A 25,584-nucleotide genomic window follows, 5' to 3' on the forward strand; every position below is an offset into this window, starting at 1 on the left:
TTCTCCGGGCCGGCCGGCCGGCCGGCCCGTGTTCACGTACGTACACAAAGGCTATGCGGGCATATATATACACGCGGAGTGACAAGCCTTACTAGTCGCCCTGAATGCGAACGCGGGGCGCGCGCCTTCAATAGCCTGCGCGTTTGTGAACAAAGGAAAAGCAGCCCGCTCAGACAGAGGCGGAAAATAAATGACTGCAAATGGGGCACAGAAACGGAGCGATGGGACGCGGAGTGTTGGGGCGCTATAAATTGGTCTGTCACCACAATAAACGGTTCCGAAACAAAGAAGGTCGCAACAGTAACGGTCGCGACAGCAAGTGAAGTTTTGTCATTTATTTACCGTTTAAAGGGACGTTAAATAGAGGCACTAAATCGATCTAGAAGTGGTGGATTTAAAGATTTCATTGCATCAGCGCCCGCTGTTGCGGCGGTTGGCTATAGAATCCTTTTAAAGCGTTACAAGATCAAGAACTATAAGCAACAACATTAGCAGCAACCAGATCGACGTCTTTGTTGTTAATGGTGGTATGGCTGTGGGATAAAAAAGAAAAGCTGGGCGCATTACGAAATAAATTGCGAAGAAAAACAATCACTCAAGGTGCAAAACGACTTAATCTTGGTGGCCTTATTAGCACGTACGTACGCAAACACACAAATACAATCATAAATCTCGAGTATATTTCCGTTAGGAAGAGTTTTTTCTCTCTCTCTCTCTCTCGCTTTCATTTTTTTTAACTGCGCTCTGCACCCAAGTCTCGGGACAAATAAACTTAATTTTATAACCTTCAAACTTTGCAAACTTAACCTTCAGTTAGGTATAATCTCTTGATGCCAAACGTTATCTTAACCTAACCTCACCTTCCATGTCTCTCTCAGCCATGCCCATGAGAACGGTTTAAAGTGCGCGCTTTGAACGCTACCCACCACGCCGTGACGGTATACGGGCTCTCAGATTCGTTTTCCCGGCATATTTATTGCCTCGCACGACGAAAGCAATCGAAGCAACGCAGCTACAGGCTGTGCGCTATGATCGAGCTCACCGCCGATCGGCCAGGGTCATCGGATAAGCGCTACACCAGCTGCGCTTGCCGAAACGGTGACATGCGTATCTCGGCCTCTCATCGCAACCCAGCCTTAGTAATAGAAGCACAGCGGAAAGTAAGAAATCCTTAAAATGCCGGCCTCGGCACTTAAAATGTTGAGACACTCCACATAGAGCTTCTCTGCGGGAGCGAATGAGTCGTAAAAGGTAGCGGAAATGGAACTGTCGCTTAGCAGCTGTGATCGCTTCACTACAGTGGCACACTGCCAGTTCGATGACGTAAGGCGCCTTCCTCTATAGTATCCTTTTTATTATTATTTTTTGTTCCCTAAGACGCTAGCGATGCACGAACGGGACGGTATGGTACGACTATGGAGCCAAGCGCAGATGCCATTGAAAAAGAACACAATTACCTCACACATGCGGATAGCTCCGAGCTTCTAGTTACTCTCGGACCTCTTTTTCCTCTATACGCGACCGGGGAGACCAAGATAAGGCCGGTATAACGCAGTGATTCTTTCTTTTTATTCAGTTGCATTCCTTTCTTATGACCCGCAGCTTTAGACCGGTCGATCGCACTGATACCGTAAGCGGGGCACGGCTCAGAGCAATGAGGAAGCTGAAAAGGCACTGCAATGGAGTTGTTACAATATTCTGGTCTACACATTATTGCGGCATATGTATATTGTGACCTAGTCTATTGCTATGCACCAACTGTAGTCCTTCGCTTGAGTAACATTGGCGGTTTCGTTTTCTGAATACGCATCCCCGGTCTTGAGCAAAGACTTTACTTGCGAGGCAGTCACACCTCTCGCTTCCTTTGTGTCCACGCCATAATACCGGGGTTGCGCCAACGCCACCTATTCCGGCTATGCCCGCCGCAGTAACAAGGATATCACCTGCCAAACCGGAAACGCGCGGTACCTTAAGGCGGCACGTTAAGAAGAAACGGCGCATACATTTTGTAGGAAATAAACACAAAAGTTCGCTCTTACATATAAAAAAGAAAGAAAAGAGAGAGAAAAAGAAGTCCTTCGGGGCTCTTCACTATAAGACCCTTTCCTCAAAACCAGAAACGGGTGATTTTTACCGGTTTTGCGAAACGAAAAAAACAGGCAAATTAGTCCACACTACCCGGCAGCTATACAGCCATCCCCAGGAAGGCATTTACGGAAACAGAATAACAGAATAAAAGAAAGAAAGAAAGAAAGAAGCTAGCGGCGCGGCCTGTACGGACAAACGCACACACGGGACTCATTTCCAAACCATTGTATAGGCGCCCTTGCAAAGCTTTTACAGTCAGAGCGCCTTTTAACTTGCGTTATTTCCTTCTTCTTTTCTCCCCGTCTTTTTTTTTTTCTGCTCACTAGCCGTATTCGGAAAGCAGCCAAGAAGGACATGCGTCCTCCAATACTTGGGTATGGAAAAAAAAAAAAAAACGATGGGAGTTAAGTGGCGGAAGGCGGGATGCTGTTTTTCGGTACGTTTCGCTTGCTTTCTTTTTCGCCGCTTCTTTTCTTTTCTGCGGTTCCCTAATTCATTCTCCGCTCGCAGCGAGGACAGCTTATCGGAGACAGTCCTCGAGGCGACGCGGGTTGCGGCGCGTCGTCTCTCAAAGGGGGACACACACATGGCAAATGGAGCTGGCCGGACAGAGAGCTTAAAGAAAGCGCGGCAAAGATTGCAGACAATGGAGGCCGGGACAACACGGAACCCATTGTCGGCACTAGTCATTAAAAAAACGAAAAGAAAGAAAAGCGAGACAGAGAGAGAGAGGGGGGGAAGGCTGAGCCGCGGAGCTAGCAGTGAGCCCGGGTACACACACACACACACACACACACACAAAAAAAAAAAAGGATTTAAAAGAAAGGGCCGAAAAAGAAAACCTTCAGCAGAAGGCAACCAGGAACGATCAAAGATAGACGGTAAGAAACACGATAGCATCGCCAAGACCAGATGGTTGCCAATTGTTGCATTCAAGCAGCGAGCAAGCTCGCAGGTGGTTGCGCTGGTATGTGCTACCACGGCTGCACTGCCTCCTAACGTACCATCAACATCGACCTTCTTGAAGAGACGTCGAAGAGGAATACTAAGTTAACGGCTGGCTTGGCCACTGATTGACCGCAATTCTATCTTCTTCAGAGCTCCCCTTCACCGTTACGTACAAGTCGAACTGTACAATACGAGTAGGTAGTTGAGCTTCTGCTGAAGGGGGGGGGGGGGGGGGTGGCACCATGCTTACCTCTACTAGCCAAGAAAAAAACAAAGCAGCAACGTAAGACCAGTGGCAACGCCTTCCCAGAGTGCACTTGTTCGGTGAAGTCAACATTCTGACATGACCTACTCGATCTACCTAATCGTTTACCAGTAAAGGAGGCCTACATGTCTTGAGGCCTTTTTCTTCGCTAAAACGGCCCACATGCGGGCAAAACCCGTTGGTATCGGCGCTGTCGCAGTTACGCAGTGGCGCTAAAGCATCGACGAGGACATCAAAAAGAAAAAAGAAAAAGAAGCTTCGGCTTCGTTATTACCCGCCAATAATCGCCCATTACCCGCGGAATTATCTGAGCGTTTTCTTGAAGTAGTTTTTTGGTGTTGCCCTACAGTGTCGCTTTGAAAGAACAACGGAGTGTCCCCTTTCCCGCACGTCCTCAAGGCTTTCTCCGTTTCCCCCCTTACGAGTGTTTACGGGCATCGTGACAAGCTCCGGGCAAAATGCATGCACCTTAATTACGGGCGACGACTGCCCTCCCTTCCATTTCTTCTCAGCGGTCACTTCAGTTTCTCAGTTTAAGTCGTGCCACGGAGGAGCGTGTCTCGTTAATCAACGGCGACTTGGCCGGCCCAAACGCGGCAAGTGCTAAGGAATCCGTGACGTCGCACTCGCCTTGTAATGACGCTGACGTTTAGGTGCGAAATTCATGAAATGGGCAAGGTCGGAGTCAATCTGCAGCCTGCAGCAATAATCTTTTTTAATGTTAGCATTCTTTGGGAACTTCATCCAGTTTTGGTATGTATGTATGTATGTATGTATGTATGTATGTATGTATGTATGTATGTATGTATGTATGTATGTGTGTGTGTGTGTGTGTGTGTGTGTGTGTGTGTGTGTGTGTGTGTGTGTGTGTCTGTGTGTGTGTGTGTGTGTGTGTGTATGTGTGTGTGTGTGTGTGTGTGTGTGTGTGTGTGTGTGTGTGTGTGTGTGTGTGTGTGTGTGTCTGTGTGTGTGTGTGTGTGTGTGTGTGTGTCTGTGTGTGTGTGTGCGCGCGCGTGCGTGCGTGCGTGTGTGTGTGTGTGTGTGTGTGCGCGTACGTGCGTGCGTGCACAGTAGCAGGCCAAAGCACGCCAGCTAAGGCCGACCTCTCTTCGTTTCTAGGCAATTCTCTCTTCTCTCTACATCAGATTAAACTTGCCTATCCTCACTAAAGGATGGATTCAGTATCAATTTCTTATTGTTATAACTATCCGATAAAATGAGAACAGTGGTTATGAAAAAGAAAACAGTCCTAACGCATTCAACGTCGATATTTGGTGTTCCTTTGTCCACTGGCCTCCTAGCGGGAGGGTCGCGTCTGAATTTGGGCTGGCCCAGACCGTGTCCACTGCGTTTAGCACTAGCGCATTCCGCAAAGCGATTCGACCCAGTGAACCCGCCCTTCGCAAATCCGGCTGATCCAACCCACCAGGACGCTCTTCCGACCCGATCCGCTAACGGTCCAGGCGAGACCCGACGACCGCAATCGGACCCGACAAGCCGACTCTCGCCACCGGCTCTGTCGGGATGCTGCACAAGCATAGCGCACATCGAGCACGCGAAGAATGCTCGTTCGAGCGAACTACATTTCAATTACTTCCGTTCCTAGACATCATCACCACCACCGACACGCTTCCCGGAGGGCGGCGCCTTCCAGACGACGGGATGTGGCGCCCCTCTCAAAAGAAAAATCCCCAGTACGTGCAGGCAACGCCAATGGAACGCGGCTGCATCTCTACTCCGCCGAGCCGAGCCAAGCCGACCTTTCGGACGGGGTGTTTCCTCCGCCCGGGGCGAGGAGAGGAGGACCCGCGGGACGGCGAAACCGAGGATGGGCAGAAGAGAGACGAGCGGACAGCACAGCACGCAGAGTCAGTGAGAGGGCATAGCAGTGGAAGGGCACGCACGGCGACGCTCGCGGAGAGAGAAAGGAAGCCTCCCAAGAGCGGCTCGGTCGCGAAATTACAGCCCCGGCGCAGCCGCTCTTAACCGCCCATTTCTGTAGCCTCGTGGGCACGCGCGCGTGCACTTCGCTCAAACGCGCGCCTAGGCCTTGCGTATATGCAACCGTGTGAAGAACAGACCCTTGCCGACGCCGACTCAAAGGCCCCGCGAAAGCGCCGGCGCTCGAGGCAGTGTTTCTTGTCGTCTGCTTATCTTTTTCCCTCTCCCTCTCTCTTTCTTTCGTTATGTTCTTTGTTCTCTCACTCATTCAAACCCCGGAGCCCGCACACGCAGGCAAAGCCAACACTGCAAGAGAGAGAGAGAGAGAGAGAGAGTTGAAGGGAATGCCGCAGCGTCAGCGGGTGCAGGGCCTTTTTTTCTCGCGGTGTGCGAGAAAAAGGCCCTGAAAAAGGCCCGAGAAAAAGGCTGCAGGCTGGACCCGCAGACCCGGCCCACCACGATCAGGCCGGAGGGGACGGACAGCCGGCTCTGGCGTACGAGTCACAACGGCGCTGCCGCGGGAAAGATGTTAGCGAAGAAAAGACCAATTCTTGGGGCCAGACGCAGCGCGTACTTGTTCCCGAGGAACCGAACTAGAAAGAGAATAGAAAGAAAGGACAAGTCTTGGTCCACGCGGCTGCGCGTACTCTACCACTTTCTTCTTTTTTTCTTCTTTTTTTCTGCGCCACCCGGGGCTCAGTGTGACAAAAGAAAATTGCTGGCGTGTTAGCAGAATGTCAGCGGCGACAAGCATTGCCTTCGACACCCCCCTCTTCTATCTCCTTCTCGATTTATATTTCTGCAGGCGACGGAAAAAGAAAAGAACATCTGTGTTTCTTTCCCGGTGGCCAAGTTTTCTTTCGCGTCGGTTCTAGTCCGTGAAAGTCGGCTTCAAAAGTTGAAGAAAAGGGGAGGTCGCGCGGCCGTAGGCCACATCTCCTGGCAACGATCCTGCTGCTGGCAACCTGCACTCGTAGCCTACGCTATATAGGGAGCCGTAAAACTTTACGCCAAGACGCACGGTTGAGCACGGCTAGGCAGGACCCAATACGTTGGAAAGAGAAGAGGCGAAACAGGCACTGCCAGTTGTATACTACGTTCGTTTCTACAAAGCTTCCTGCTCTGTTTGTCGCAGGGTCGTGCAAACCTTCCGCCGCACTTAAAACGGAACACGCATCATTCACCTTTTTGTTCATCATGCGGCTGGTGCAGAAGGTTTCTGGTCGAGGTGCCTGGAAAACGAAGCCTGCGCTTGCTAACATTAAGCCTGAAGATATACGTGATCTGATCGTTCTGATCAAGTCTGACGGTGGCTTTAGCACATAAGTACGCGGTCTGTTTTCTTCACGCCGACTCTGGATCACGCACACACACATTTCCAACGCAGCTGGTGCCGAAAACACGCACTACGGTATTCTAGTGCCTCAAAGCCATGTAAGCGAAGCGCTGGGTCCCTCAGTGACTTACTTATCTGAGTTTATACGACAATCGAAACACCGTAACCCACAGTATATCAGAAATATCAGCGCTTCATTCAATGGCAGTACGAGTATTTTTACACAATCGCGGAGACAGAAAATGCTAGCCCTCTGAAATCTCGTCTACTGACAGAAAGAACCATCTGTGCTGTTGTCCTCTGCATGCAGCGGGGTACGAAAACAGTTGAGGAATCAAAGTTGCCAAACTACGTCAACGAGTTTGCACGCGACGTGACAATTTGCTTTCGTTGCATATACATAGACGCTCACAGCCAACATGCATAGGAACGGCGTCAAATATTTGCGTATGACGCAACCGTCGAGTGCCGTCGTTTTAGCAACCTTTCATCGCCATCAGCTAGAATTCCTCGATGCTCTGGGGATGCCTTCGGCTACCTACCCTCACGCGACGCCCATGCGGTAACCTCTTTCGGCAGAATTGATAAACCGTAGCTTTGGCGGGGCCCTATTGATCATTATTACAGTTAAAAAATGTTTCGTTAAATTGTGGGGGCTAAATATACCAAAGGAAAAGAAAGAAAGAGATAACGAGACATCCGAATTATGAGTGGCGCGTCATCTGCGCCTTGCGGAAGCGACTCGTTAGCGCCGAAGCAAGCGGCACGTCTGGGGCCAATTACCGGCCGATAAAGGAACGCGGCGCACAGCCTCGTTCGCGTTTTCTCCGAGGAAGCACGTTGAATGACAGGCGTGAGGAGACCGGCGCCGCCAACACCTCTAGAAGTCGCCAATCAGCGCCGATTTATACGCCGCCCACCGGCGCCCTCAAATAAAGTGCGCCGCATTCCCAGAGGACGCGTCCTAATTTTCGAAAGCACACACAAACACGCGCTCACACACACACGTACAGACACATGTACACACGACACACATACGTACACACACACACACACACACACACACACACACACACACACACACACACACACACACACACACACACACACACACACACACACACACGTAGACACACGCACGTCACACGTACACACACACGTACACACATACGTACACACGTACACACACACACACGCACGCACACGAGCGCGCGCAGATGGCTTATAGGCCAGATGACAGCGCCCCCGTCCTTTCATCGGGCTTCTGGGCGCCGCACTCGTATACAAGGAAAGCCCCCCGGATGGCCGCTTGCAGGGCTGGTGGAGGTGGGCGACCCGAACGCATTGTTCTGGACAGCGCGACCCAGTTTGCCGGCGACGGACGCATATTAGCTTAACCTAATTGCAACGGCCCCGTTGTTACGGAGGTGCGGAGACGCCAGCGCGAATCTGATTACACATACGCGCGCGCGCGCGCGCTGTGACGGCGGCGCAGCCAAAGTGACGCGCCACACAGATTTGCCACGGCATTTTACCTCGCTAAACTATAACGCGAGACGGGCCGGCGCATCGGATACGCGGCCGGTCCGTTGGCGCGCGCGCAATCCGCAGCACGCGCCGTTCGTTCGGTTCGTTCGTTCGTTCGCTCCTTCCTTCCTTCCCTTCTTCGTTCGTTCGTTCGTCCCTTCCTTCCTTCCTTCCTTCCTTCCTTCCTTCCTTCCTTCGTTCGTTCGTTCGTTCGTTCGTTCGTTCGTTCGTGTGCGCGGCGGGCGCGCATCGGCGCCGCGTTGCACAGCGAGGCCCGACAGAAAACGAAGCGTGGCTGAACACGAAATTATCGCACGCCGCTCACACTATATATATAGTGTGTGTACATATATACACACCAGCTGATGCGCAGGGCAGAAAAAGCGCGTCTAAACAGGCAGCCGCTGTACAAATGGCGCGTGTGTTAGCATGATTCTCCCCCTTTTGTCCGCACTTTTCTGGCAGCTGCTCCGCCCACTTCTATAGCGCGGGCCCGATGGGCCCACCAAATTCGTTGAACTCGGGGACTTTTTACGTGGCAAAACCGCCACACGATCACGAGGGACACCGTATGTACAGTGGCGGGACTCGGGGATCGTTCTGGCCACCTGAGGTTCTTTATCGTGCAGCTATAAAGGTAAGTGTATAAGCGAGACATGAAAACTGTTTACAGCGCAAACACATGCAACCACAAAGTATAAGGGACAGGACACAAGCGCCCAGAAAGAAGTTTTAATGAAGTATAAGCGAGAGTCTCTGGCATTTCTTGCTCCCCATCGGTATGCGACCTCGCGCGCCGCGGTCTGGAACCGAACCCGCGACATTTGCTTAGCAGCGCGGCGCCATAGCCGCAATAAAGCCACCGATGCGCGATAAAAGTGGCCGATGCGCCTCTGTCCTGTTGGACCTGTATGCGAAATGCTGCACAGACCACTGTTAGAATGTATAAAAGGGTTTATAGCATCGGCGATTGAGAACTATATACACGACGAGTGAAATGACTGCAAAATAAGTCACCGCGTACAGATCGCCCAATGGCCAGCTATTAATTGAGTTGTTTTTGCAGCAAGCGCGCATCCAAAAAGCGACAGTTGTTACAAGCACCGACGCCGTACAATCTCTCACAGCACCTTTATTTACTTATTTATTTATTTATTTTCAGCGAATTCTTACCGACTATATACATTTAATCTCAACATCTCGCCTCTCGAGCGAGCGGTGTCAAGTGCCCAGGGAATCAAGCAAATCCCCCTTCGCAGACGGCTCTCTTTATAGCGATCAGCGTCACCGATATCTGGAGCCGTCTGACTGTTTTTAAGAGTAGGCAGAAAGCAAGAGCAGCTGCTGCGGTGTACGCTTTCTCGGCAGCCCGATATGATCAGCCGAGGCAGCGCTTTATTTTGCTACTATACGGTGGCTACAGAATTCCAGACGGAGATATTGTTTGTTGTTTATTCTTTCGTTCGGCTAGCTATGGCCTTCTGCGAGACAAACAACAAGGTGGTTTGTCAAACAACCGCTGGGCTGCACAGAACTAGAGTAAAGAAAGAAAAGAAATCTGTACCGAGTGTCTCGGATAGCAACGGACGATGGCATGAACCGAGTAGCGTGCAGAACGTGCAACTAAGCCTTTAGTAATCTTCGGAACTCCTAACAACGCCGCATTCGAAGTCCAACCACGACAGGTTCAAATAATAGGAGCATACCGACCTACCGGCGGTGGCTCAGCGGATGACGTCGCGCTGCTGTGCGAGAAGGGGCGGAAGCGATCCCGAACGCCGCAGTTGCGTATTTCGCTAGAATAACAGCTTGGGCTCGTTGGTTTTCCATCCTGGCGTTAACAGCGCAAAACGTAGGCGGGACACGAGAAGACGACACCACAAGCGCTAGCTGTTACGATGGGGGCAGAATGCGATAACGTTCTCCTACACTGCAAACTTTAATTGTCACGCTCAAGTGTGCATAATTAATTATGTGAATCGGTCCATAACTCACACCCTTACGCCCTTTCTTTTTTCGGGCGTAAGGATGTAATTGGTCGTAGACCCATTTACACCCTCACTAACTCTGAAGGGCGTAAATTAGTTTATAGTGATAAGGTGTTTTTCGGTGCACCTTAAAGAACACTGGATGCTCCAAATGAATCCGGAGTCCCTAGCTATACGGCACACCTCGTATAATCGCATCGTATTTTTTTTTTTTTTTTGGCACGCACAATCCCCGAAATGTAATGATTTATTTACTTGATTAAACAAGCATAGCAATAATATGTATTTTATTCTTCCTCTTTCTAGTACAGGAATTATTACGCGCTTTCGAAGAGTCACATTCCTTCCCGTTCAGTTCTCTTTAATCAAAGTTTCCGTTCGCATCCTTTCTAGATGCCGGATAATTATGCGACCCCCGAAGGACGTCCGCGAGAAGCCGTTACCGCAACCGATTGCCCTACAACTTCGAGCGGAAAAACGTTGTTCTTTAAGCGGCACGCATGTGCGCAAGGAACCCAATCCATAAACCAGACTAATGATTGCAGGGGCTGCAGCAACCCGCACTTCAGGCAGAAGTCGTGGTAGTAACCCATACGCTTTTCATCTGGAAGTTAAGTGAACGAGGCTATCGCGGTAAACTTGCAGCGTATACTTTCCCAGCAGTCCAAGGCCATCGCTATTGCGAAAGTCCACGACGTATAAGAAATATACATATATATAATCGCTGGTGAGCACAGACGTACAGATTAGAGAGAAAACACGGGAAGTTAACAAGAAAAACGACGTTTATCGTATTATTGTCAGCAAGAAAAACCGACGCCGATCGACGACTGCTTCACTGCAGGTGCACCTAAGTACCCCATTGTTCTGCGCAACAAAACCTCGAGCGAACACGACCTTCGCTGCTGGGAACAAAAAAAGAAAAAGAAAAAGATCGGTCATTCTGAAGCTAGTATGCGAGGATCCGGAATATTAGAAGAAAAACGTGCTTTTTTGAAGGCTCTCCCGAGCCATTTCTTCCAAGGAAACACAATATAGAAAGCCAAGTTGTCGTGATCAGCGCAGACCAACCACAACGTATAGTTGCGCTTAGAGTCAGCTGGAAAATTAATTATCGTGAGATAACATTCACAAGAAGGAATTGGGGATGCGGTGGGGGAGGAAGAAGAAGAAGTAATTCCCCCCTTAGTTAAACGGCTGTAGCGATTTCTAAGAAGCCGCGATGAAGACTTCAGTTCAATATGCATCAAAGCTGGTCACGTGTGCATCCACTCCAGCCATAGAAAAAGGAAATAAAGTATACGGTATACCGGTGCTCGTATACTGACCAGCGGCCGCACTGACACCGCTGGGCAGCATGCCTCCCGCATCGGGAAGTACAGTCGCACTCCTCCTCTTCATCTCGAGCAGGCTGCGCGGATGGCTTCACCGCAGAGGCACTTGAAAGCATTCGCGTGTACCTGGCCTCACGGTTCTGATAGCACGGTACACACACACACACACACACACACACACACACACACACACACACACACACACACACACACACACACACACACACACACACACACACACACACACACACACACACACACACACACACACACACACACACACACACACACACACACACACGGGGTCTGGGAGACACGCATCCAACGTGTCATCCACCTTTCCCCGACCCATCCATCCATCCCCGGACCGCGGCGGCGGTCCACTACGCACACGTCCCCCCCCACCCCACCACACTGCCTTCATGCCTGCCACTCACGTTGCTTCTCGAAACCTCTCGAAGAACGCGAGTGTCACGGGAAATCCCCCGCGGAGAGACGAGCTTACTGAGTGACGCGTCGGTGTGGCGACTGAGGTATAACTGAGGAGCAGCGCGCGAGACGCCATCTATATAGGGCCCGAGTGGAACGGAAATGGCTTGAGATGAACGGAACCGAGCAGAGTTCGCGCCCTATGCACTGAGTAGATATAACAATAACTTTGAGGCACGAGGATGATCTTATTAGCTAGTAAGTAAAAGCAGCAGTGCCATGGCGAAGTATCGCGCTGAAGCAAAATCCTATATATGCCTAGGTATACTTTGCGGCGCAAAATACATTTCTTGAAAAGGGACAGAAGAAAGGAAGACAGTGAAGCGCCTTTCTTCTGACCCTTTTCAAGAAATGTATTAGCACCACAAAGAATACCTAGGAAATCTAAGCAATAACTTGCCCAAGAAGCCCTTTTGGAATATCCTATATATACAGTTAGCCGGATTTTGAGTTACAAGATTACACAGCCCTTGGCTAGAGAAACAGCGCGAGACGCCACCTAGGGTCCGAGTCAAATCAAAGTGGAGTAGGATGAACGGAACTACACGGAGCTCGCTCGCTCGTTACTGACTACATAGTTGGAATGATCAATTAGATGGCACGATGATTGTAAAAGTAATGGTCAGCTCACGAAAAGAACAAAGATTGTTATCCGCCCAATTGTATAGAACGAAGTTATAAAGGAAACACAGACTGGTTGCTGAGAAAGAAAGCTTCGCAGGGCATGAAAAATTATTCCCGGTTCGGGCATTGAAAACGGGACCAACGAATTTCCGGGACGGATCGCGCTTGCCATCTGAGCTAACCAGGAGGCTAGGAAAACGCTGAGCGCGGCCGCATTAATCGACAACACGAAGCACTGCGACGCTTTTTACAAAAAATCTACTCTTCGGAAGCCCTTCAGGGCACGACTTGCGGGTGCTAAAGTATACAAGTCGAGCGCGTGTTATGGCGGAGCATCACGATGAAACAAGCGCTTTTGATATATTTACCAGCGTTAGCGGATGTATCGAAAAGTTTCAGTGGGTAATTCTGCGGGCACCCGAGAGAATTAGTAAAGAATGAAACTGGTTTCATGCTGTACAGCGCGTGTTAAAGGGTCATTAATTTTTGTTTGTTTGTTATGTTGCATGGTTTTCTTCGTCCTTGATATACGAGCGCTCGCCTTCGCTTTAGCTTCAGCGACCAACAAAAAATGGATGCAAAGAACCCAACGCCACGCACTTACTGCGTACGCCAGATAAGGTCAGGAGCAGCGCGGTCGTTCGCAAAAGGACAGGTTTTCGGTACTTACCTGCAAAGAAACGAAAAACGAAAAGCATCATTAGTGACTTTGAACACTTGAACAACAAGTTCACAAAACTCACAATAAACGCGTTCAAAGGAACCATTGCAAGCATCGCCGATCTAAATTAGGCTTAATACCGAGCCAATGGAAACTGAAGGGAGCGCGAGCCTTGGCAATTCATTTTGTTAAAACGCTGGTGCCTTACTGCGGTTCGTTTTTTTTAAATTCTTGTTCACTTCATTTTGTTTTCATTCTTCTGTTTCGAGCATCCAATTATCAAGCAAAGTTTCATCTACTATTACCAATACCTAAAACCATAACTGGCTCCCTCAGCAACAGCTAGCAATAACATCGCATCCCACGCACGAGCGAAACATTAAAGCTAAACTACCTAATAAATCGGTGACTGTGCTTTCTTAGCTACCGTATACATGCTGCAAGGACATCTCATTTTATCCAGCGCCAAGCAGGCGACTAGGCAACAGTGTCACCCCTTCCATGAGTTACATTCGAAGCAAGAAAATACGGCCCGCAAACGTTATCGAACGTTCCCTTATCCGTGGAGACACAACAGCCACGTTACGTACCATCCTTTCCCCTCGCCCCCCCCCCCCCTCCCCCAGAAACAAACAAGTCTCAATCGGCCCAAAATTCCCAGCCCCGCAAATTGGTCGCATTCCCCAAAGCTTGCATCCGCGGGCTCCCCCCTTGGCCTCCCTTCTACACCGACGCGGTATATATATAACATCTGTCGACATAGGCACGCTCCCAATTTGCCGCGCTGAGGATTCCCTCCAGTGTATCGCGTATTTTGCATACGTAAACAACCCAGGGAGAACAACGCAGTTACATACAGCAGGCTATCGGTGCGGGGGCCTCGACGGCGACTAAAGCAAACAGTATATAAAGAATGCGAAGGCAAATATAAATGTGGGACGAATGGGAAGACGGATCGAAAACAACAGCGCCGAAAGCTTGGGGCTTCGTTCTCGGCAACGTCGAAGACGTCGCCGTCTTGCGCGCGACAGGACGAGCTATACAGCGGAGGGAAGCAATAAAAAAGAATAAAAAAAGGAAAAGGCCGAAACCTCAGCAACACTCTGCGCTGAGGCTACAGACCTGCAGCGCGCGCACATATATATCGGAGGGGTCGAGAGGCGAGGGGCGGGGAATCCCATTGGGCCATTTCCTCATTGGCGACGTCGACGAGAAAGAGGACGATGAAGAGAAAGAGGAGCGATAGAGACAGAGAGAAAGAAACTAACCGATAAAAGAAAAGAAAAAGAAGCCGCGGACGACAGCAATAGATGTGTCCCGGTAGAGAAGGGCCGCGCCGACGTCCGCACATCCTCGGCATGGCTCTGGGGGCGATATTGTATACGTACACACGCCGATGTCAGATCCCCCCCCTCGGGTCTGCTGCGCGGTGGAAGAAGACACACAAAAAAAAAAGGAAAACGTGCGCACTTGCAGAATCATGAGAGGAGGAAGGCTGAGGAGGAGATATAACACCACAGGGAGACCTTTCTGCCCGCCCATTGACCCCGTGTCTTAACCTACACCCCCTCCTTGTACAGCTATAGAGCATCGTCTCGAACCGTCTTCTGAGCAGCCGGCCAGATTCCGATCCGACTTTCGTTTCTCGATTGCCGTGTCGTCTGAGGCGCCCCGCGGGACCGACGCGCATCCGAGATTCTCGCCAAATTGCGTGCAGCTGACAGCCCGCGTTGGCAGCCATCTACTGTGCTTGTATAACTGCGTGCAAAACACCTCGCGACATTTGGTTCGCACGATGCAGCACACAGTAAAGTCCACTGTTAAAGGGAACGCTTTAATGTGCGGCTCTCACTTAGTTGGCTATCTGCAAGTCTCCGCTGAATCTATGACAATTGCACTAAACAGGCTTTAAAAAGGTGCTACAGTGCCGCAAACCGCGTACAAGTTGCCTGCAGCAAAACCGGGCTTTCACTTGCTACCGTACACTTGCTAGAGAGAGAGAGAGAGAGAGAGAGAGAGAGAGAGAGAGAGAGAGACTCGCACTTGCTTTACACTCATATGTTCCTTTTAAGAATGAACCGCACTGCACATCGAAATTCACATGCGGGAAACCTCGCAAGTCACGTTCGAACTAATGACGTCACCGTTGTACACGCGTGGACGTTAGGTGACGCCGCCCGCCCCTTTGAAGTAATCGGCGCGCGCGCGGACGTGCACGGATATGCACGCTGAGAGAAACTGAGTGATAGAAGTAGTCTTAAAGTGACCACGATACGCAACGTGCAAATGAGGCGGGCAAGAGGAACGCTATATCCGAGGGGTAGCTGATCAGCCACAATAAATATATGCGTCGTTAACTCGAACCAGTAAATACAGAACACAACAAAGTCTTGAGAAGTAGAAGAAGAAGCAGATATCTCAGTGTTGCCTATTGCCTTGTATCCTCATCTTCTTCTTTTCTTTGTTTTTATTTTTTTACCATGTTCCGCCCCGATTCCGCGGTTGGAATCCTACAAACGTATACAACGGGCTTGACGAACGTTCCTTCTACGTCTCCTACGTATATAATTATATGAGGAACGCGCTATAGGCCAGCCAAGAAGCCTCCCGCTGCGCCCAACTCGCTCGCTTCCGGATGCCGAAGGCATATGAGCCGATGCTCGGTCCCCGAGGTGCCATCAGTCGGCGCGCGGACGCGCGCCGCAGAGCAGGCTTGCCACGCGACCGATCGAACCGTGACTGAAGGGCGGTAGACAGGAGAGTGAGGAGGAGGAGGAGGAGGAGGAGGAGGGGGAATCCCTTCCGACACGCTCCTCTGGAGGCAGCTATAGGACGGACGAGCCGTACACGCGCCCAAGTCCAGCAAAGCTGCCCATGCATGGCGCGGTCACTGCTTGCCACCACCCCCTGCACAACTGCCCCGAGATGCGCTGCGATCCACTGCAAACGTCGGCATGCTGTCGTCTCGGATAGCACGAAGATAGCACGTGCGGAGCAGCATACTGCGACAGCGCAAAAGTCGGCGCTGTCGAAGCGGAGATGCGAAGCGTGGGTAAAATGGGTAGTAGACGTACCTATCTGCGCTTCTACACCTTTTAAGGCAAAGCTCGAAACCAATCGGTCGAATTCGTTGCGTTTTGAATTCTGCATGCACCTTGTGCAATCGGGCTGCGTAAACCAGGCCGCGCACGCGCATTTGTCGCCCATTCGTGGCCAGGGGCAATATAACGGTAATGGTAGAATAGCAACGCCGTGCGCTAGATGGTTGCCTTGCAGGCAGTTGTAACGGTTACCCTGCTCCCAGTGTAACGCCTTAGGCGCACGCGAAGCCTTGAGCCGCCTAAATTTGCTGCACATCTATGTGCAGTCGGCGTCAAACGTTTACGGAACGCGAGATCTCCGAAGCAGTTGAACTTCCGCACATTTTGTGACAGTTTCGCTACTAAAAGCCGCACAGGACCTGTGTTGCTTGTTGCTTGCTATACCGTGTGTCCCAGCTAACGTCAGCCACGTTGTACTAAGAAAAAAAAAAGAGATTTAAAACACGGTGCAAGATACAATGATAAAATCTACGGTGTTCGATCGTCAGAGGTGTGACGGCCAAACACCGCGTAGATCTTAAAATCACATCTTGCACTGCGTTGGTGGGACACCCCATACATATTTAGTACAGGCCGGAAATCCGAGTACCAGGCAGCGGGCGTGGCAAGTCTGCATAAATATTTTTCTTTTTTTTCGGAACCCGCCGTCCGTAAACTTCCGACGCCGACCGAACGTGCATCTTTCACAATGTAGTGTCCCTACTCCGTCTTTCTTTCTTTTTTTTTTTAAGAGAGGCTTGCTCGTCAGCTTTACGTCCTCAGTACACACTATCGCCACGCGCATAGCTACAGTTTCTCCGCACAAAGACGTCATTCACGCGTCATCCATCCAGTAGATCGAGCGAAGGAGTCACTTGGCACACGAACAGGCACACATACACACAGAGAGATATATAGATGGAGAGAGAAAGAGAGAGAGAGAGAGAGAGAGAGAGAGAGGGAGAGAGAGAGAGAGAGAGGTGCTACGAGCGCCCAGCGCGTACAGGCATCTGCATGCAGATGCCCCAAGCATGCGACCGAGTAGAGCTGCGTACTATATCTGCCGTGCGCCGCTCGTTTGCCGGGCGCGCCAAATTGCAATGGCAGCGTGTAATGAGCTTTCCTCGCCGCCTAGGCAGGCGCCGACACGCTTCGGCGCCGAACGGGGGGAGAGAGCGAGCCCACAAGTGCTGCTGCTGCGCTAACTACGCCGACGCTACCTACGGTTGCAGAGCGACGCCGAGGAGAGCGAGACTACGCCGGGCGCGCGCAGACGTTTACACGACAGCAACACGCAGCCTGCGGGGAGAGGATGCAGCTTAGGCCGGAAGTTAGACGTTGCATTCGTTCTCGAGCTGAGCGCACACGTAGAAAAAGAAACATCGAGCTTAACACGCGACGTGGAGGTGTCGAAGGCGACTTGGGAGACGCGTCGCCTTTAATTTAGGCGCAGGTCTCAAAGCGCGCGACCCGCCCAAGCTTTCGTGTGTGGCACCACCGCTTGGCACTTTCGTTAGCGTCGCCTTGCCACACCATCATTTGGGTTACTGGAATCTCATCGCAGAACTAAGAAAAAAAAAAGAGATTTAAAACACGGTGCAAGATACAATGATAAAATCTACGGTGTTCGATCGTCAGAGGTGTGACGGCCAAACACCGCGTAGATCTTAAAATCACATCTTGCACTGCGTTGGTGGGACACCCCATACATATTTAGTACAGGCCGGAAATCCGAGTACCAGGCAGCGGGCGTGGCAAGTCTGCATAAATATTTTTCTTTTTTTTCGGAACCTGTCGCAGAAGACTTTTGTGCGCGAATGGCAGACCAAGCGACACGTCCAGATCCTCCAGCCCGAGATGATGTCCCCCATTCCCGAGATTGCCGCATGGACCTTCCTTTTACAATGGAGGAGCTCGAGGCGGCACTAGCTCTCTGCAGGCGCTCATCATCTCCGGGTCCAGATGGTATATCATACCGAGCCTTGTGCTATCTCGGAGAATCCGCACGGATAGCACTATTGAGTCTCTACAACACCTCATGGCAGGAGGGAAATGTTCCTGACGAATGGAAAGTGAGCCGCCTGGTGCCAATCTTGAAGCAGGGCAAATCCCCGCTAGAGCTCACCTCTTACCGCCCGATAGCGTTGGCCAGCTGTGTAGGAAAGATAATGGAACGGATGATCCTTGGCCGCCTGGAATGGTACCTTGAACACTACAAGATTTATCCGAGTTACATGGCTGGCTTCCGACGTGACCGCTCTTCCATCGACAATGTCGTTGATCTCGTTTCATATGTCCAGCACGAAAGGTCCCGTAAACGTTTATCTGCAGCTTTATTCCTAGATGTGAAAGGGGCATACGATAACGTATTACATGAGGCTATTCTCGACGCTCTTGTGACGGTTGGCTTAGGTGGCCGAGTATTTTTATGGATTGCAAGTTACCTATCTGCAAGATCATTCTATGTATTAACTGACGATGGGCCAACTACGCGACGCTATACCAGCAAGGGCGTTCCTCAAGGCGGTGCTCTCAGCCCGACGCTCTTCAACCTCGCTCTTATTGGGCTTGCTGACCACTTGCCAACTACCACCAAAATTTCAGTATACGCAGACGACATCTGTCTCTGGACTTCGGCAGTCACACGTCCTCAGATACGTGCACGGCTTCAGAGAGCGGCTACTTTGACAGCGAGCTACTTGTGTGAACAAGGTCTCAGCATATCGCCAGAAAAATGCGCCCTAGTGGCGTTTACTCGCAAACCAATGACGCCTTATGTCATCTCAATCAATGGGCGGACCATTTCCTATGTCAGAACCTACAGATTTCTTGGCGTAATTATCGACCGAGACCTCTGTTGGAGCCCGCACGTAGCTTACATGAAACGACGCCTAACAGCAACCTCCCAGTTGTTTAAATACCTGACAGGAAAGACGTGGGGGATGTCAGTAGACGCAATGCTGAGACTCTACAGAGCTCTCTTTCTCGGTTTTTTAAGATACAGTCTACCTGTACTGAACAACACCTGCAAGACAAATATTCGTGTTCTGCAAGCAGCGCAAGCTCAAGCACTCAGAGTTTGTCTTGGTTTGCCGAGATGCACGTCAACTGAGGCAACTATTGCGATTGCTCGGGACCATCCAATGCAGACTCACATCACGGTGGAAACCCTGAGAACGCATATCAGACATTTGGCACGGGCCCCCTATCACCACCTTGCAACACTACCTTCAGACAGGCACCAAGCATCATTCTCAAAAACTATTGTCAAGTACAACGACAAACTTCCCTCGGGCTTCACCGCTGCATCTAAACCATCAATGCCCCCTTGGTGCCTTGTCAGCCCCACAGTCCATCTCAACGTGCCAGGAATCGGGAAAAAGTCTGAGCTGTCGTCGCCTGTGCTGAAACAACTGTCTCTGCTTCTTCTGCACGAGCGGTACGCAGACCGTGCACATATTTATACTGACGGTTCCACAAACATCCAGTGTTCGTCCGGTGCTGTAGTCGTCCCAGAAAGCGGTATTACCATCAGCTTTAGGACTGACCACCCAACGACTTCTACATCTGCGGAACTAGCTGCTCTTCGAGCTGCACTTTGTTTTGTCAATCGGGAACCACCTCGACAATGGTCAATTTTCAGCGACTCAAAGGCAGCCCTACAATCTGTACTATCAGCTCTGCGTCGCGGGCCATTCGAACAGCTCGTATTCGATATTAGATGCCTACTTCATACATCACATGAGAAAGGACATCACGTGACGTTTCAGTGGCTGCCAAGTCACTGCGGCGTCATCGGAAATGAAGACGCCGATAAAGCCGCTCGGACAGCTCTTGAAGACACACAGGAAGAGGCCATACCACTTTCACGGTCCGACGCAGCCAGCAGACTTCAAGTGCTTGCACGGGAGATCACGCTCTCTCTATGGTGCACACCCAGCAGCCAGACCAACCGCAGCAATCATCAACACGACCTGCCCTCCTTGATGCATCTATGTATGCCAACCGGACTCCGCCGAAGTGAGGCCACCCTGCTTTATCGCTTATGGCTAGGGGTGGCCTTCACGAAATCTTACTCGTTTCGCATTGGAATGGCCGACAACGCTCTCTGCAATGCCTGTCTTTGCGAGGAGACGCTGGAACACATTCTGTGCGACTGTCCTGAATATAACGTTCAGAGACAGTCCATGGCGTCCGTTCTAGCGCACCTTGACAATAGACCATTGTCAGTTGCAACCATTTTCACATATCGCCGACTGAAGTCATCGCAGCTGAAGGCGACGAAGGGACTACTTCGGTTTATGAAGGATACGGGCTTGGACAAGCGGCTGTGACAGTGATGTCACGTACCGCACAAGAGTGACAGACTGTAACCAACGATGTGTGTGCCGTGCTATGTGCCCTCTATCTCTTCTCCCCTTCTTTCATCCCCCCATCCCACTCCCATGTGTAGGGTAGCAAACCGGTTAGGCAAAACTGGTTACCCTCCCTGCCTTCCTTCTCCACTTTTTCCTTCCTTCATCGCAGTGACTTGACCCCCTGGCAGAAGGCAGCCTGGGATTATCCACGCGACCCAAATGATCGTGATCTACCGCAGTCTGCGGTCCCCCTGATCTCAAAAAAAAAAAAAAGGAAAAGAAAGATAGAAAGCCGTCAGCTTGGCCTTGCGAATGGATTTCATGTTTATATTTTATTGGCGTGATTTACTGGCCAGCTATATTACTGACCAGCTATTCGGCCCAGTCAGCGATCTGAGTGAGCATTTCCTCCCGGACTGGCCCATACGCTACGTCAAGTGGGACGACTCGAAGTATACGCTACGCAAGCACAGACGGCTAAACATGTCACATACGGCACGGAAAGGAAATCGGCAACAAGATGGTCACAAACATGGTGATCAAGAAAAAAAAAAAGACTTGGGGCCGAGTTAACAAAGTTCGTGAGTGCTCTACGCCACTGGCTAGCCACCTTACGCCAATAATATGCCCAACGTTAGGATTGGACTAAGTGTTCTCTTACGAACAATTCAAGAACGTAAGCGTGTTTTGTAAATACGGGCGCAGATCGGCCACCGACTCGACCGAAAGCGCGAAGACAGCGATAAACCCGTCAACTGCATGCAGCCCAGCAACAGAATACACAAGAGAGAGAGAGAGAGAGAGAGAGAGAGAGAGAGAGAGTTGGAGTAAAGACTGCAATAAATCTTTAAGCAAACAGTTTTGTTTATCGTTCCTAGGGCGCTGGAGAAAACACGAGGGAGAAAAACGATAAATAGAAAAAAGAAAGGATTCGCTGCATTGCGCCCTGGGATGTTCGCATCAACGAACATCCGGAAGTGCGATCACTTCGCCTTCACCGTCTCGGGTAGACGCGTCTTTCGAACCTAAAACGGAACCGAGACGGCGCGTTCACGGTGCAGAAAAGAAGAAGAAGAAGAAGGAACGTTGATCGCTTCGCAAATCTCCAATACCGGTAGTACAACGTGGACGCGCTTGGTTGATTGAAAGGAAGAACAAAAGGGGCGTAAGTTGAATAAGAGAAAGAGGCAAATATTAAGGTTATCCCGTAATCCCCATTTCATTTTGCTCTCCGTTTGCCGATTCCTGTGTGCGGCTTCTGTTCTCGCAAAATAAAAGCCGAGCTGTGCAGCCAGCCGCGCAATATACACGACAGAAAAGAGAGAGAGAGAAAAAAAAAGAAAGGCGAGAGCAGTAGCAGGAGTAGTAGTAGTACGAGAAGAACCGCGGCGTGATTGTTTCAATCGGGGATACGAGTAAGGCACCCGTGGAGGCCAAATGATATCGATCAGCCAGACGGAGGCGCAAACGATTTGTTTTGCTCAGAATGTTCCCATCCGAAGGGGTGTTCATTTGCTTGCAGCAAATGAACACCCCCCTTCGTGATAAGAAGAGATAAAGCAAGCGTGCCCAATACGGAGGAACGCGACAAACTTAACTGGGTACGAACCAACAGGTTGCCGTAACGTAATGGCTTAAAGAAAGAGAACACGAAAAAAGTTACATTGTAGATAGAAAAGGAGTTAAAAAAAACGATCTGCCGTAGCATCTATAGAGGAATCGAGGGGAGCCTACAATCATTTTCTCTCTCTCCCCCTCTCTCTTTCTCGCTCTCTTTTCGTGAGCACAACAGCGAGCACTCGCTCAATTCCCGAGCCACCGCCAACGGGAATGATGCGCCGCTCCTTCAACGTACTGCGGTCAACTATGGTCAGTTTCCAAGCTTTATCGCAGAAAGCGCTTATTTCATTTCTTCATAACAACGACCCCATCGCTAGGCGATTAATTGGAAAGCCATGCCAATAATACGCGTAACAACAACAACAACAACAACAATAATAATAATAGCCAGTTACGTCAGCCACGTTGCCTACATATAATTCACTGACAGCGTGTCCAGGCCCACACAGATATGCCGGTGTTTGTCGGAACTCCGTAATCAAAGCAGGAGCACCGCCGCGCGGGGCGGGGGGTGGGGGGGGGGCACGTCCGGGAACCTTATCATCACAAAGCGTCAGAATCAAGGGACGACCGCCGCTCGACTAACCACAACCACACCAGTGGTTTCGCGGCAATGACGAGCACACACACACGAACGTACACGCGTGTACGTAAGCGTGTGTGTGTGTGCGTAGCCGCGTTTATGACATGAATTACGGCTACGTTAAGCGAAAACAACATCCAGGAGCAGGAAAGAAAAAGAGCAAATAGAAAAAGAAGAACGGGGTGCGTCCCTCTTCACGTAACCGCACGTGGTAGTCAAAATAAGCGAGCGCGGGCATCAATCGGCGCACCCCCGGCTAAACACACCGAAGTGTTTCGATGTCCTCCCGAAAGCGGCGGACCAACTTCCGGGCCACGGTCACCCTTTATCGTTCGCCGTCCTCGCGACGCAGGCGGTCTGCAGATTTGCCGAATATCTTCAGTCCATTTCACGTTGCACGCTTTTCCTTGCTTCTTTGGATTCGTCTTTTCGCGATGCCACACATGCTGAGGCTATGTAGTTCCGTCTCACCACGAAGTTCCACGCAGCATAGCGAAAGGTCATGGCTATGCCTTCATCCAAACGGTAGCGAGAATCGGCTGCGTGTCCTCGACGAATTTACTTCCCGATCGTTTTCTGAGATTTCAAGTATGGGTATTTTAGCCGCTAAAGAGCTGGCAATGCCAAACCAAGTACAAAACAGACAAAGAAACGCCCGTCGCTAATTCTCCCGAAGATCACGACCTGCGGAGGGATAACGGCCAGATGAGCAGCGTTCTACGCTGCTACTGACTCTACGCGAGTCCGAAATCAAACAGATCCAGCTCGAACCGACCAGGTTTTTTTTTTTTTTTCGTACACTTTATCGAGCACGTCGAACGAGATCGACCCGCACCTCGTGTATTGTAGGCTCGTGCTCGGCTCAAACAGTTTCCGAGTTTCTTCGCTCCGACACGCCATGTCTTTTTTCACACGCGAAAACGACGACAGCGTTTCATCCCGGCACGACAACTCGGCGCGGTTTCGTGCAAGTTTCGCGAATGAAATCGCGCTTCCACGTTTCTCGGAGACTCGAAGCCTGTCGTCGTTCCCTAAGTCGACCGATGCGGCGCGCCTTACAACCTTCGCTGCGATGACGGAATCTGGTGACACCGAGCAGAGGGGGCAGTGACGAAAAGGGCGGGGGGGGGGGGGCGCGAACGACTGGAAAGAATCAACGCAATGCATGCACGGGGAAGCACGCGTGATAACAATAAGAAGACATGCAAAGAAAACAACGGCAGCAACAACGCGATGCATGAAGAAGCGCGGAAAAATTTCAGAGGCGTCACAAGGTGTATACGGAGGGATGCCTGGCAGAGGTCCTTCTATTTTGAGTAACCGCGCTCCCCACGGTCATCCGGCGGAGTTCGCACGGCCGCCGCGCTGGCTTCAAAACGGCGAACGCGGGTGAAAAGAGACGAAGCGAAGAGGTTGGCTTCCCAAACACACCACGAGCGCGAAGGAGGTGGGATGTGTGTGTGTGTGTGTGTTGGGGTGAGGGGGGAGGTCTCTATAAGCCATTCCGAAGCTAGCGCGCGCACTCAGCGCTGGAAACGTCGGGGAAGCTGCCGTGTATAGCCGAGGACGCTAACGCTAAAGGCGGTTTCCAGCGCGGCGCAGCCACCACGGTTGGAGATAAGCATAATAATCACCTGCATAAGTGATTTAGTGGCGACGCCTCCGCCGCTGCTGCTGTTGCTGCTGTTGCGGTCGCGCGAGAGAGGTAAATTGTGCGCGCGCGTGCGCTTGCTTTGCTCGCTGGCCAAAAAAAAAGAAAAGCGCGAGAAAAGAGCGCGTATACGTAGCCGCACTGCGGCCCGACAACACCGCACGTCTGAAAAGAGGGTGATGGGATGGGACGGCGCCGCATATAAAAAAAAGCCCTTTGACGCCGAGAGAGCGCCGGTGTCTACGGCGACACAAAAGAAGTAATGGAGTCGAGGCACTAGAAGAAAAAGAAGCGACTTTGAAGCGAGAGAGGGAGGGCGGTGGGGAATGAGGCGTTAGCGAAGGTCAACTTCTCACGAAAGTCTCGCACCAACCAACCGTTGTGAAGCCGCAGAGATGGCGCCGGCCAAGATGGTAGTTCACGGGACGGCCCCTGTCCTTATTCGCGAGAATATTTAAATAAAATGAGGGGACGGGCGGGGGGGGGGGGGAGCAGCAGAATATGCGCGCGGGCGACCTACACAATGCAACCGGAACATATATGCGGCACTCCAGAGGACGAACGAGGCGACGCGAGCGAGCGGATATGAATCTCCGAACACGCCCAAAACTTCCGTGACCACTGTGGCACATACTTGAATGTTCACGCGCGAGAAGGAAGAGGTGCAAATGGAACCATTAAGCGGGACAACTTCGCCGGGGACGAGAGAAGGGGTCAACGTTCTGCTCGCCGAACCCGACTTCGCTGACTCCGCGGTGTCGTTTTGCGGGAAGCGCGCGGCACACACCACAGGGACGCACCTTTCTTACAAGCCTTGATATGACAGAAACCGCTCGGCGATGAACTTAGAAGATATTTTGTGGGCTCGGATGGCGGTCTCCTCCCGGATGAGACCACCACCTTTATGGGCAAACGATGCTGAGGTCCGCTTTCCGTTCTATAAGGCGCTTCCGCACCAAGAAGGGCCGCTTGTCGCGCGTTTAGCAAGAGAAAGCAGTCCAACGTCGTTTTAGAAAAGGGGCAGCGATTACTTTTTTTTAGAATGGCATAAGCTTTTCTGGAACAGTCATGACGTTGGTTCCTTATTGAGG

General features: G+C 51.0%; 1 protein-coding gene across 1 annotated transcript in view; it reads right to left on the minus strand.

Moving 5' to 3' along the window:
• Positions 1-25,584, minus strand: part of Ephrin (ephrin) — a 299,104-nt gene that overhangs the window by 206,047 nt on the left and 67,473 nt on the right. The gene's annotated exons all lie outside the window — the stretch shown is intronic.

This window comes from Dermacentor variabilis, chromosome 10, assembly GCF_050947875.1.
Source record: "Dermacentor variabilis isolate Ectoservices chromosome 10, ASM5094787v1, whole genome shotgun sequence".
NCBI classification, from domain to species: Eukaryota; Metazoa; Arthropoda; class Arachnida; order Ixodida; family Ixodidae; genus Dermacentor; species Dermacentor variabilis.